Genomic DNA, 15,093 nt, shown 5'->3' with positions numbered 1-15,093 from the left:
AGAACAATGGTGTTTTACAGTTACACATAATAATTCAAATTACACCCGGGATCTATTGCACAATGTTTTAAAAAATATTGTAACACATTATAAATAAGTTTGGTGTATTTGGGACGCGTATTTTTTATAAAATCGTATTATAAAAACGAAATAATATTATTCCCCTATGGTGCTGTTATCTACGGTGACGGACGCGGACCGAACGAATTGCGCTATCTATCCGCGACACGTGAACTGTTTCGTCGACTGTTTATAAAGTGAAGTGAAAAGTTAATGTGGTTTTCATTGCTCATTACAACAACAATTTCGGCAATACATGTTAATTATTCTTGCATTTTAAAAATCTGATTACTAGTATAATTTCAAGTATTTGTTCTTTTATTATTAAAATTAAAATGATTCAATTTTATTCATAAAAGTATGCAATCATTTCATCAATCTTTTGTTATGACGTCAAGTTAAACTATCGTCCGTAAACTGACTTTACAGACAACCAATTCTTTTTCCTTTGCTATTTACATAGGTGTAGCATTGTAGAATTCTTTATAAAATAGCTGTGTGGTTTTGATAGTATGGTGTTTGGGTAAACTACTTCTGAAATCTAGTACCTAAACAATGCAAACAAAGGAAAATTATTTGTGAGAAAGGCAGGTCAAGGAAGTTGTGATTTTAGGCAAAGAGAGTTTATTTTTCCATTTTATTGTGTGTTGCTCTTCAAAAAGAATGAGTGTTTTACTGGCAAGTTTAAAAACATCACAATGTTGAAATAATTTTGGAAACCTCAGTGATTATGGAGTTATTTTCGGTGTATAGCTTTTCTCTCCATCTCGCATTACTACTGTTAACAGATAAGTAGATATTGGGAAACACTTGTTGCTAACATTAAAACCCAGTGATACCCATGGATTACCATGAATTACAGCCACAGTTAATACTAAATTGTATTACTATTATTTCACAGAAATGTCATTAGTCAGCAGAGTAAATGTAGAGTGAAAGTAAATTTGGCTGTTAATAATTCAAAATGAAGCAATCTTGTTGAAAACAGACTATGTCATTACAAATTAGACATGGATTACCATCTTAAGGTTGCGGGCACTCTTCTCATCTCTCCAGTTGGTTTTGGTGCACTGGCAAGTGTGCCAAAATCGTATATAAACTCTTGTTTTTGGCCTTGATGTCAGTCTACTGCAGTAGTCTTGCTTAAGAAAAGGGAGAGATTACAGGCCCAGAAACATTTTCAAGTCTTGTGTTGTCACCTGTATGTTTATTTTTGTTGTTTTTTTATTTGGATTTATGTTTTTACGTGAGCAGAGTTTTTTTATTAGCTTGTCTTAAGTTTTTTTTACCGTTATCTTTATTGCTTATGTTGAATTTTTTGACACTGATTTATTTGTCATATGTATTTTTATTGTAAATTTTCCTATTTTGTGTTTGTTTCTGCCACTTCAATGCTATTTAGGATCTCTTTTAATTTTTAGAATAGTTAGGTGGAGTCCAGAATTTTCACAGGGAAAACGAGAATGTGTGTATCTTTATAGAAAAGTAGGGTGCTAATTATTTTTTTCATATCCTATTCTTATTGCAGAAACATACATGTCCATGTGCCAATATTGTTGTTAAAGCTTTTAAAAAAAAAATACTTTACCCTAAATCAATTTTTGCTCACAATTGGAAATCACCATTTTCAGTAGTTAAAATTCAAAACTGTAAAATTGTCATGAAAACATTAACAAGCATGATCAAAAACAAGCACATCATAAACAAGCTCTTCTTTCAGCATTTTAAACATAAAACAAATAATCAAAGTTATTTCACTATTGCCATGCAAATGTAGCATAACAAATCAGGCCCATGATTGAAAAAGGGCATTTTGAAAAATAAAACCATTATAAACACTTTTATAAATAAATGTTTATTTGTTTAGTTTCATGTACAATATAAAAAAAAAGAATGGTCCACAACCAAGGACTTCATTAACAATAAACATGGGATCTGTTATGCTGTGGATAAAATTTGAACACTGTAGTTGAAACTGTAAATAATGGTCCTCACCAATCTTCCACCATGTTCACACAGTAGTAGTTTGCTTGCTCCAATTATCTATGAAACTACATATATAGGTATTGTGACAAAATAATCAAACGTAGATAAACGTGTTAATTTCAATTGGTTATTTGCTGTAAATTTGTTTTCAATTAGTGATAGCCGGCTACAAATAAAACCTGATTCTGATACAGGTTCTGATAATTCATATTTTGCTGATCTGATACCCAATAATAAATATTTATGGTTTTTAAAAAATATTTTGTCAGTAATTGCACTGAACAAACTAGAGTCGGCATATTTTTGTAACTAATGTGTTAAGCTAAAGACCTTTTGATAATTCTATTTTTAACATTATAATTTTTTTCCCATAAAAGCTCTCTAACTGAAAATTTTATGGGACCTCATATATGTTTGGCAAATAGCAATTATTGTGGACATGAGTTTACCAGTAGTATCTGTAATGATTACTCATCATATACTGTTTACAGAAAAACTGGACATGAATGGTACAGATAAAGCTAGGTAACAATTCTCAGAACACTATGATTTGTATTATATGATCACTATAATGCTCAGTACTTATTACTGCGAATAAAATTCATAAGCACAATACAAGAAACAAAACCTACATCTGCCACTGGTAACTATAATAACAAAAAATGCCTTTTTACTCAGAAAACAAGCTTTCTCAACATTTACAAGTAAGTACATGTGCGTCTCAAACAAACAACTTTTTAAGAAAAAGTAAATTTTTTTTTTTTTAATTGATCGTTCTTTTTATGCTGTCACAGAATTTTTAAGTTAAAATCATTCAAAATACTTGCATACATGTAAATAACCCATCTAGTGCATCTTTGCACCCTATTTTCCTTGTTTGGTTTTCTTAATGAGTATGTACACATATTTTTTGGAAATAACTTTTGCAAACTCTTGATTGTTGCAGCCCAACTGCATAAAAATTTTTATTCCAGAACTATAAATAAATTTAAAAAAAATAAATATTTTTGACGTGTGCTTAAGAGCACACACAGTCTTTGATCAAAAGTTAAAACTTGTGGTAAGTATCACTGCATTTAGTTTATTGCATTAATTAGATCATTTTTGTGTATACATGGATACAATTTTTAACAAATTGTTTTATGTACTTTACTATGATAGTAATGAAAAAAGTTGTATGCAAAGACCATTTTTTTCATTAAATCAAAGTCAAATATGAAATTGAAGATACAGTGTTTATCGCATAATCGTCACACATTTTATACTAAAATCAAGTTTGAAAAGTAGGGGTGCGACGTTTATGCGAGAAAAATTTTTTTTTGTTAAGTAAAATTATTTATATAAACAAAACCCATTCATGGAAAGTATATTTATTTAAAAAGTAGAGTATACGCCAAACAATTTAAATTAATAAGTCATGCAACAAAATCCTTCAACTTTAAATATAAAAACAAAATCTGTGACCCGAATGCGAGCCTGAACTAACGTATAACTATCGTCGTAGTAGACACGTACAGTAAGTCCTCTATTTACGTCGTACCGATTTACGTCGTTTCGGATTAACGTCGCTAATGTTTGAGTACTCATGTTTCAATTTAAGTTTTCGCCGATTCACAATAACGTCGTTTACAATGACCGTAAATCTTTATTTTAACCAAAACACCGTATATAATTCGTTTATAATTCTTTGTTTCCTTCGGTAGTTAATTTATGCTATGTAGCGTAAGCTACACGTTCACCGCCTTATCTTATCATACATCATGAGGGACGCTTCCTGCTCTTACGTACAGTATGTACTATATATCTGTTTTTATATTTCAATCAATAAAGGTAATAAAGCAGCTGGTTAAATAACCATTCTATAAAGCTGAGAAGTACTAGTTGGACTTGTTTCCCACGCTGTCGGTTGTCATTTGCTGATAAAATTGCCCGTTGTCACGTCTGTATGCCAGCGCTTCCGGCCGACCTTGGGCCGTGGCCGGCCGGTGGCATGAAACATGGCTCATTTTGCTTCGTTTCTATTTACGTCGTGGTTTTCAGGAACGTAACCCCGACGTAAATCGAGGACTTACTGTACCACAAAACAGTGCGGGCCATCAAATGTAGTTAACTCGGCACTCGACAGAGTGCGCTTTGCATGCAATTTGTGATATATCAGTATCGATATTCGACTATGTGCGCGCGCTCTATACGGGAAGCACATAACAAAACATGAATCATGCCAACTAGTGCTGACTACATTTTTATAAGTAGTACACCACGGCAACGCAGACGAACAGATAAAGTTTATAACGTTTAAAAAGTCTTTAAAATAAAATTTACACATCAGACAACTTTGTTTTACATTAATTAAATAAGTAAATGGTAATGTCCAAATAAATATTAGATTTCTACTTAAAAATACATAATACCCACACAAAGCGCTTGGAATCTAATAGCGGGATCAAAAATACCATGCGACGTTTACGCGAGAGGTTTTTACATCCTAATTTTGACGCCCTAAAATACAGGTGCAATGATTATGTGCGTGCAACGATTGTGTGATAAAAGAAGGTATCTTAAATATTATTCTACATTAAATGATCTAATGATACAACTTGAGTGCTTGTGTAGGTCATTATCAGCATGTCCTGCATATCACACACTGAGTGAGAACAATGTTGGAAACATTAGCAAGTTCAACAACTGCAAATGTTTGTAAATAAATAGCTAAAATTATAAAACAAAAATTACTTTTACAATAACAAGATTAACTTAAGTATGAAGCTACATTTGAAAGGTGAACACATTACTATTATTGCCTATTACTAAGCACATTTTTTAAAAGACTTCCAAACAGCAACAAGTAAATACATTCTTAAAATTTGGTGCACAATAGCTTGATGTACTTAAGAAATTTAACAAACCTAAGAAGTATTACTAAACTATTTGCAGTGAAAGTATTTTCAAGAATGCATTTGAGAGAGAGAGAGAGAGAGAGAGAGAGAGAGAGAGAGAGAGAGAGAGAGAGAGAGAGAGATAGAGTTAGAGTTAGAGTTAGAGTTAGAGTTAGAGTTAGAGTTAGAGTTAGAGTTAGAGTTAGAGTTAGAGTTAGAGTTAGAGTTAGAGTTAGAGTTAGAGTTAGAGTTAGAGTTAGAGTTAGAGTTAGAGTTAGAGTTAGAGTTAGAGTTAGAGTTAGAGTTAGAGTTAGAGAGAGAGTTAGAGAGAGAGAGAAAATCACGTCTCTGGTTGGAAGGAATAGCTGTTTACAGATTAAGCAGCTGCTAGCAATTCATTTCTATCTCTTCCAATTGCAGGGCTGAAAAAAACGTACATCTTATTCTGTTAAGTGAAGGAAAAAATAATAAATATTAAACACAATTGTATCATGCAACTGTAGAATGAATCATTCATGTATTTTATTTTATTCAAGAGTAGAAAAAAAGCTGAAGGAAAAGCTCAGCATGGTCTTTTATATTTCTCTTCAAAGGGTGCGTGCTTATGTAAAAGGTGTTTGCTTATGTAAAGCGTGCCAAGGTTTTTTTTTGCACACTTGTGACATCAGACTACCCCCCTTCTTTTTGTTGGTCAGGTGGAAAAAGATAATTGCCTGAGCAGTCACATAAGCATCACTGGCACAGCTACTACCCAAGTGGGGAAGGAAGGAGGGAGGGCTGGCCAGCCACTGTGTATTATCTAGCCTAAAAATGTCAGAGTAAGTCAGGATATTGGAATTTTATTTCCCTGTATCAGTGTGCTGGCAGTTATAGTATACATGTATTTGATTATCTTCCTGTAAAACGCTAACAGGTTTGCCGATAGTGCTGGTATTAGCTATGTGCCCTGGACAATGTTCTTGTTCGTAGTATGGGAATAGGGAGGGTCTTAATAACAAGAAGCAGACAGAAGTATGGTCCAGCGTAGCTACTTAGCTAGTTGAAAATCAGCTTCATAGCTGAGAGAGGAGGGAACTTTAATTGTTGACCTGCAAGGTCATAAACACAAAGGGGGAAAGATAAAATGCATCATTGGGGGAGGGGGGGGGGGGGGGTTTCCAGTTTCCTTTTAAGCACACTAAACCATTCCTTGCTCTATTTCTTCACTTGCCCCTGCAGCCAGTGAAAACACTGCCTAGGCCAAGGGAACATAAGAAGCATTCATTGTCAGGTAAGTAAACTTGAAGCAAAAATTTTTATTTTCAAGCTAAGATTAAAATGTTACCAGAATTTGTGAGCATGTAGAATGTCTTATTTATAATTACTTATTATTGATTTACTTATATTGGAACTAAGTGTATTTTACAAAGATTGAATAAATTTTGAAAAATGAATATGTACATTGTTTTTATTGCACTAACTTAATCATAAGTTGTTAAAAATTTAAATCATAACTTGTAGTATAAACGTAGTAATATCTGTTACCAAGCATTGTTTTATTATTCATATTTCCATGAATGCTTCCTTCATGTGCAAAGTGTTTGCAAATTGTGGGTCATAAATTTAATGGGTGGCAGGGAATTCCAGAAGAAACTATTTTTATTAAGGAGCATATGAGTCGTCTAGAATCAAAACTGGCTAAGTCAAATTTTGGTCAAAAATGGAGTTGACACCTGACTCATATACTATCAGTAGAAATATACACAATAACGAAGTGTTTAAAGTGACACGGAAAAAATGACCTTAGGAACAAAACTTGCATTGTTCATAGTGCAGTTGGAATTGGAATCATAACCGGCTTTGGCCATGTAGTAACCAAACCTGCCATGTCCACTACATAATAATGGCGAATACATGAAAGAGAGAATCAAAACAGGCCATGTCCGTGGTTTTGTTTTTTTGGCATAATGTTCTGCAGTATTAAGTGTACAATATTACTGGCCCTTATACGTTTTTACCAGAGGCTATATAGGTAACAAAACAGCAGCGTTTTATTGTATACTAGTTGCAATTTTGGAGGGAAAACAGTAAAAAAGTGAGGTTACATAAATTTAACATTGTCTCGTGCTGAACTGTTTTTGGATGTGATTAATTTCAAAGTAATAATTACGTAAAATGGATGCTGTTAAAGTGAAAGTGACACCAGGAAGAGGACGTAAAAGAAGTAGAAACTAAGAAAATTGGAAGGCAAATATAAATAAACGACAAAGACAAGGAAAATATTACAACACCCTCTCGAAAGATTTTATTGCAACTGAATTATGATTTTGGTAGAGTATAATGCTTTTGCAAGACTGACTATGTCTGTACCTTTGGGTTTTACAACAAAAATAATTTGTTTTTATAATGTTTTCATTTTGCTTATTGTTGTAAACCAGTTATGTTTTGAGTACACAGTTGCATTCCTGATGATTATTACCTATTGTTTATGTTACTGAACGTTTATTAAATGGTATAGTAATAACACTTTTATTGCCATAATATGACATCTCAAAACAAAGCTAAACGCAGTAGGTTTGTGTTTGTTAAAGGAATACAAGCATAGTCCAGCCAAGGCTGATAGTGTGTGGACATAATACCAAGGCATTTAAGTGCAGTACCTTAATCAATCGTGATATCAAACACTTTCATGCAACATTCTATTTTGTGCCCAAAAAGACAGTGCAAGACAGTTGAAGTACACAAATGCGACGATTTCTTGAAGTCCAAGATCAAGAAAAGATAAAAACAATCAACTGACAAGAGGTTGTTCTATCAAATATTTTGTTAAAAGAGGTGAGAGTGCCCCAGGTACAAACGTGAAGGCTCTTATTCCTATTTGTAGGATGACATTTTTCGGTATATTGAACTTGTCCAAAGATTGAGTGTACTATGTTTGCAAAAGACACTTAATAACTGGCTGTGCCCCGAAAGAAAACAGAGGAGATCATCAAGCAAAAATGTTTGAAGCCAAAAAGCTTTCAATGAAACATTTTATGGAAAATTGGAAGGCCACTGAAACACACTATTGCCGAGGTAAAGTTGCATCTTGAGTTTATTTATCATCTGATCTAAACGTTTCTAAATTATGGAGAATGTATAACAGTTCAGTTCTCGTGAATCTAAGAGTGAAACAGTCATATTTCAGAGATTTTTGAATAAAAATTTCTATATTGGGTTTGGTTCTCCGGTAACCGATGCTTGTTCAACGTGTATTCAGCTTCGCGAACAATTGAATAGAGTGACAGTTTCCACCAAGAAAACAAACATCATGACAGAATTGAGAATACGTAAACTTAAGGCCAAAGCATTTAATGACATGGTAAAGAAGCCAGATGTTAAAGTTTTAATGTACTCATATGACTGCCAAAAAAATTTGGTTTTACCAAAAGTTCCAGCATATTATTCACGCCAGTTGTACTACTACAACTTTACAATGTGTAAGGGTTTTTAAAAAAAATAGCCAACCAAAGGAAAATGTTTTCCTTTACGTTTGGAAAGAAAATGAAGCAGCTAAAGGTTCGAATGAAATTGCCTCCGCAATTTATGATCGCCTTTGTCATACAGTGTACAGCCAGGAACAGGAAGAGCTAAGACTGGTTTCAGATGGCTGTGGAGGCCAGAATAAGAATATGTCAGTTGTTGCAATGTTATCATACTGGCTGATATGACGCTCCAAAACACATTAAAAGGATTCAAATGATATTTCCGATAGTCGACCATTCGTATATCCCTCCAGATCGCATGTTTGGACATATGGAGAAAGTTTTGAGGAAAAAAGACACCATCATACGCCCGGAAGACTACGTGATATATTTAAAGAATTTGGTACCGTTATTGAACATGGGAAAGACACTACTCTATTTGACTGGAAATAAAGAAAGAATGAAATGTTTCGAACTTACGACGTATTGGCATTTTCAATTCAACCAAACCAAAAGGATGTTCATTATGAGATCTAAAACTGGGAGAGCTTTTGTCCGAGGCAAGGAGCATTACCGAACCGATTTTGGTGTGTATAAATGCGTATGCAAGAAGGGTAAAAAAACATGCAAAGGAATGACTAAAGTTCCTTTACGGTTTCCAAACGCAAGAGTAAGAAAAGCTAATCTTACTGATGTGGATAATTTTCTCAAGAATCATTTTGGTGGAGACTGGCAGGACAATGATATGTTAGTGTATTACAAAGAGGTATTGAACACTCCTATTGAAATTAGTGTTGAGGAAAGTTTGGCAGAATGGTGTGACCCTAATGTATTTATTACACAAGGCAGTGCTTAAGACATATTGCAGTTATTACTTATGTGAATCAGTGCAATCAGACACCCATTAAATTAGTAAATTAATTTTGCTATCAAGTTGCCAATTTTTGTTTTGTTTATTATGTGGTTTATTTTAACAATACTCATTAAGAAGTACCATTGTTCATTATGACTCATAGAAAAGTGGTTTGTTTAATTTAATGTTTTTTTTTTACTTCTTCAGTAAATAGTGATTAAACTACTTCTCTGTCATAATGTTATAATCAAAACTTGCTATGTCCATTTATTTTAGAAACATAACCAGCCATATCCAATGTTCAATATCAAAACTATCTATGTCCAAACAGTTTTGTTTTATAATTGACAAATGATCGCTAATTTATGTATAAAATGGGTGTCTTTGTCATTTTTATTTATGCTTGAATCAATTTAATACCATTCCGTACTTTATAACTATGTGATAATGTTCACAAAAATTTTTGTGCGATTACTCACAATCACTTAGAGTGGACATAGCCAGTTTTGATTCTAGGCGACTCATATGTCCTGAAATGAAACTGCGAAGTTACAGACGCAACAGTAGTGCACAAATTTGAATTTAGCAAGCTTCAGCAGACTATTCCACTGGCTGAGCAGACGAACTATTGCAGCTATCGATATAGATACAATGCAGATATAGCAACATTCAAGTGCTCTGCCGGAAGAAGGCGACGAACCAGGCTCAGACATTTATAGAGTTAGCTATATGCAGTTTGTTGTACATCACCCTTTGTGGTATGAAACTCCCAGTTTTAAGTAGTCGCTGGTTAAACAGTGTGATGGTATAACTATTTGGTACACATCTGTTTGTAAAGCACCTTTTGTAAATGCCCACTGCTCTTGCTGCAATTTTTTCCGCTGTTTGTATACCATTACCATAACGACCATCACTGTGAATAAGTCTGCCATGCTTTTGCTGATTGTCAAATTTGTAATCACAGCATCATACTCACAGTCAACTCTGTGCCGATTGCCCAAAGCCAAATGTGTAGACGCACCACAACCAACCTTCACTGTGCTGGTTGTTAGTGCATTTGAGTCTGGCTCATTGCCTGCATCCACATACTTCACAAAATTATGTTTCAAACTTGTCACAGTTGCTGTAGTAAGCAAAAAATCATTTCTCACTTAAGAAGCAACGATGCTTCTGCCTACATAACTCTCAAAACATACCGTGCTTCCATTCACCAGACGTTTGAGCACTGGAATCAAGATCCAGCATTTATAATTCTTTTGGATGTGACACATTTTCACTGACACAAGTTAAATGCAGGTATGTTTACAAAATTTGGTATAATGACTAATAAAAATAGCATATGATAAATGAAATGTACTTTAAAAAGGCTAATTTTTTTAAACACTGTGTGTACTTTTTACAAGAATAAGTTTTAAAGACATTCAAGATTAGGCTGTTAACAAGCCAGTCTAGCTCTCTTGCACAACAGTGGCAAGTAATATTTCTTTGCAAAGAGCTCAAATGGCCAATAATAGTACAACAAAGTAGACACTTGAAAATATTACTTATGCTTATAAAATACTGTATAAGTGATAACTAGAGGTACTCGAATTTCGTTAATGACGAAATCTCAATTTTACAAACAATTTTGGAACTACATTCTAAGCACTTACAAATGTGTTTCCAAACACCTATTTTGAATTTACAGCATTTTATTTTCACGAAATAACTGGTGATGTCGCGAAGTTCATTACTATTCGCGATATTCTTGTTGTTTCACAATAATACTTTTGCCGCAAAACGTATTTGTTTAGTAAACTAAGGGCGCGGTTACACGGGACCCTGAACTACTTCAGGTGAACATGTTTAAGTAAACACGTTTACAAACGCGAAAGTGTGCGGTTACACGGTAGTTGCTGAAAAGTGTGTTTAGCTCTAAAACCGATTGTCTACTGTCAACGAATGACTGTGTTGTTGATCTCTATTTTTTAATTGCATCCAGAAAACGCGGGATTTTCTCACTTGTTTATACAGCATTATCAGCAGAAATGAAATGTGTTTACATATTGCTCAATATTTTTTTACAAATCGGGAATTCAAACATGCACAGTAAAATTTTTAAACTTATTTTTTATTATTTTTTGAGCGAGAGTACCTATCTCAGTTTTAAGAAAATTAAGGTCAGGATAAATTAAAAAATATGTATAATTATCTGTTGGTTTTTTTGTTGCATTCGGTAAAATATTACTCGAACTTGTGCCAGAAACACTTTCCATCTAGAATTTCTGCAAAAGACTGTTTATATTCTAACCAGCCAATCAGAGGCTAATGTAGAAGATATGTCGATCTGAACTACTTTGCCAACCTGTTTAAGTTAAATGAGAAATGGCCTCGAACGAAACATGTTCAGACTGTGTGTAACCGCACTCAACAGCTGAACATGTTCACCTGAAGTAGTTCAGACTCCCGTGTAACCGCGCCCTAAAACATCATAAGCCATCTTTATTATGAGTTGCGCCATAGATAAGTTGAAGCAAAATGAATACCAAACACGCGGCCTGAAAGCGGCAACCATTTATTTATCAGCGTTCCTAGCGGGATGTGGATGAAGTTAGCCGTTTGGCCATATTCGTTTCCGTTGTATTGCTTGTAAATAATAACAGAGAGGTTATGGGATTTTAACATCGCAATACGCCGGTCATGTGAAATGACCAAATGAGGTTGAAAAGATCCTATGTTCCATGTAAATAGTTAAATGTGAACGAAAATAAGTAGTTGCGGTTTGTTTTGTTTGAAGTTTACTTGATACCTCACAATGCCTAAGGTCGTATCAGTGTTTGAACGAGCTAAAGAATACGAGCATGAAGGATTCGTTGTTTTTAATAAAGAAAAGCGGATAATGATGTGTAAATTTTGCAATACGGTAGTGGATTGGAAAAGGAAAGATACTTGTGAAGCGAGCATTTCATTTAGAGAAGAAAAAGGCAAACATCAACATCAGGTTTGGGAGTCAAAAGGCAAGTGACACTCGAGGATAATATTGTTCTCCATAAACGAGCAAAGGAAATTAAAGTCAAATTTGCAAGCGATACAGTGCGTGCATTTGTTTCTGCAAATATTCCCCTAGAGAAGCTAGATCACCCAGCTATGAGGGAATGGTTAAATGAATACATGAAAGGTAAGTCAAAGAAATGTGTTATATTTCTAATGTCCTAATAAACACAATTTGATGGGGAAAAGGCCGGAAAATGTGTAGTAAAACAAAATTATAGTAAATTAAAAAAAAAACTTTTCAGCCTGAAATTTTACAGGTACCCTACCATACTCATTGTAATTAACTAATTTTTTAGGGAACCCTTCCTTACAATGTTTACCAAACTATTTGGCCAAGGTGGCCAATTCTCATGACAGGAAAAAATTAATTCTATATAGTCCAATCAATTTAGGCAAAAATGAAGGCAAACTCGGACATTAAAAATAACAAACCGGGACTGCTGGGAAAATGTCGAGGACACTTTCTGCTGCGTCCATACAAAAATCCCAAAAAAATCTGTTTGCGGGTTTTCCAACATTTTGAAAAATACTGTCGCCATTTTGAATTTTCACATATATTTACTAAAAAAATCGTAGCAACTAAACGGTTTCACTGTGCGGGATTTTTTTTCCCTACATACTTCCTATAAATTTATCTTTCCATAAATGTTACTATACACATAATTTCTTTACCTGATGTTTGCGTTTCGTTGTTTAAAGTATTGCCGTTAATCATTGTTTTTACTTTAAGCTGAAAAACTTAAGAATTTACATCAAAACAGTAGATCGCATTCAAAAACGTTTCAAACAAAAGTTGTAGAACATAGAAAAACCTATCGAAAACAATTTTAATATATAACTTACGCAAATAATTAGCCTTTTAGAAAGTGTTTCTCTACGCGGTGGCGTTAGCTTACAAGGGAATTAAATACACAACATATTGCATCAGAATTTTTACCCTAAATTTGAAACATCTGACGCCGTCCCCGCTACCTCTGATTATTTAGACGTGATTTTGTTAGGTTCGTGTTCTCAGGGAAGGTTCGGCCTTGTGGCTAGAGGTAGGGGTCAACGCAGTAGGGCCCCCCGAGCTGTTGAGGCCACTCGGGACGCCTGAATAATAACACAAAACCTCTTCAGATAGTTGGTGAATTTAATACAGCACAGCCCAATACATGGTGCTGCCCGTTCTGGCCGTAACGGTTTGCCCGACGCGACTAGTCACACGCGCAGCTCACTTCCTCAGTGGCGGCTCACGATTCTTATGCGCGTGAGGGGCAGACTCGTATACGTGACGCGAAAGTTACAAAAGACACTGACATGGCACACGATATTTTGAAGCACAATACACTACACTAATACCTAGCTCTGGATAAACTGGGCTAGCAACACGTAGGCCCGTGTCTCCGGCGACTCTACGTGGTGACTAGGTGTGTCCCAGGGACTGAATCGTTATTAAGTTTGGTGGCGCACTGCCGTACGACAGTGATACATAAGCCCTGACACGACGAATTACACTTAGGCGAACAACTATTCCACTAACACATTACACTTGATAAACTGGGCTAGCAACACGTAGGCCCGTGTCTCCGGCGACTCTACGTGGTGACTAGGTGTGTCCCAGGGACTGAATCGTTATTAAGTTGGATGGCACGTGTCGCCTGCTGGCTGCCCCGTGCGGGCCAAAACTAAGTAGCCTGTAGGCTAGGTTGGGCGTGAAGCGCCGACGTAAAAACACATACTCTCCCCACAGTACTTACGTATGACGTAAAACACTCATCTCGGAGCACTGATTGAATTAAGTTAAGTACCTCATGGTAAATTTAGGCCGACCGCGGAACTGTACAAAAGGTTGAAAAGAAATTACACTATGGAAAACTACATGTCGGTGAATGCAAAGGTTGAAGGTTCCGCGTTGCGCGCAGGCTGCCGGCCTAGTTGAGCTCTCGAAGGACACTGCAGGTGTCGCCGCGCACGACCCCCCTCCCCCGCCATTCCCTCCCGCGGAAACGTGTGAATTTCGCGGGAAACTGAACCGGCCAGGTTCGGGACAAATCGCACATTGAAACATGATTTTGCAGAGACTTAATTATTAATTAATAAAAAATAATGTTTAATAAAATCCTGTGGAAAAACATAATTATAACAATTTGATGTAGTGCGGCGGAAGGATATGCCACACCCGGCCGGATCCTTGCGCCGGTGTAGCACTCGTTGTATGGCGTTCGCCTCGTCGCACGAACTGCACTTTGCTGCGCGCACGGGCGCGTTCGGTGCACACGCTTTTGCGAGACGTTGATGAGGCATAGCGGTCTATGCGACAGAGGAGCATTGGCGGTCGGCATCAAATGCCACCCCTTCTCTGAGACCGCTATGTGCATCAACGCCTCGCTTCACACGCTGAGCACTTCACTGACGTTCGCCGCACTGCGAGCCCTACACTACGCGGCGGAGTGGTGGTGTGTTGTGATGTTAACATTCTGCCCTGAATACCTCTCCCACTCAATGAATGATAAGGGGTTACGCCCTGACCCGTGTCCTTTCCCCCCCTGGGACTGGGCAGCGACGTGCGCCTCTTCTAGCTCAATATGGTGACAAGTGGGTGGGGGGGTCAGTGTGGTCGGGGTGTGGCAGGGTGGTGGAATGGATGACGTGGGCGGGGGGAATGATAGGGGTCCGGCCACGAGTGTTGGCACCCCTGGATCGCCCCTTACGGGCCGCGCCCGGGTGGAGTAGCTCGACGGGGACCTGGACCACTCGTAATCCGCCAGGTAGGCCGGGGGTCGGCGGGCCCTCTGTGGTCGTGTGGTGGGGACTGTGCTGGTAGGGGTCTCCACTGTGCAGAGTGTGGTAGGTCCCCTCG

At 36.4% G+C, this 15,093-nt stretch overlaps 1 long non-coding RNA gene across 1 annotated transcript in view; it reads right to left on the bottom strand.

Moving 5' to 3' along the window:
• Positions 1 to 11,119, bottom strand: part of LOC134531075 (uncharacterized) — a 51,609-nt gene extending 40,490 nt beyond the window's left edge. The window contains exon 1 of the long non-coding RNA XR_010074925.1: positions 10,871 to 11,119. This is a non-coding gene — a long non-coding RNA (uncharacterized LOC134531075). The remainder of the gene's footprint in view (positions 1 to 10,870) is intronic.
• Between the last annotated feature and the right edge of the window lie 3,974 nt (positions 11,120 to 15,093).

The sequence above is a fragment of the Bacillus rossius genome, chromosome 3 (assembly GCF_032445375.1).
Source record: "Bacillus rossius redtenbacheri isolate Brsri chromosome 3, Brsri_v3, whole genome shotgun sequence".
NCBI lineage: Eukaryota > Metazoa > Arthropoda > Insecta > Phasmatodea > Bacillidae > Bacillus > Bacillus rossius.
This window is presented reverse-complemented; position numbering and strand designations above follow the sequence as displayed.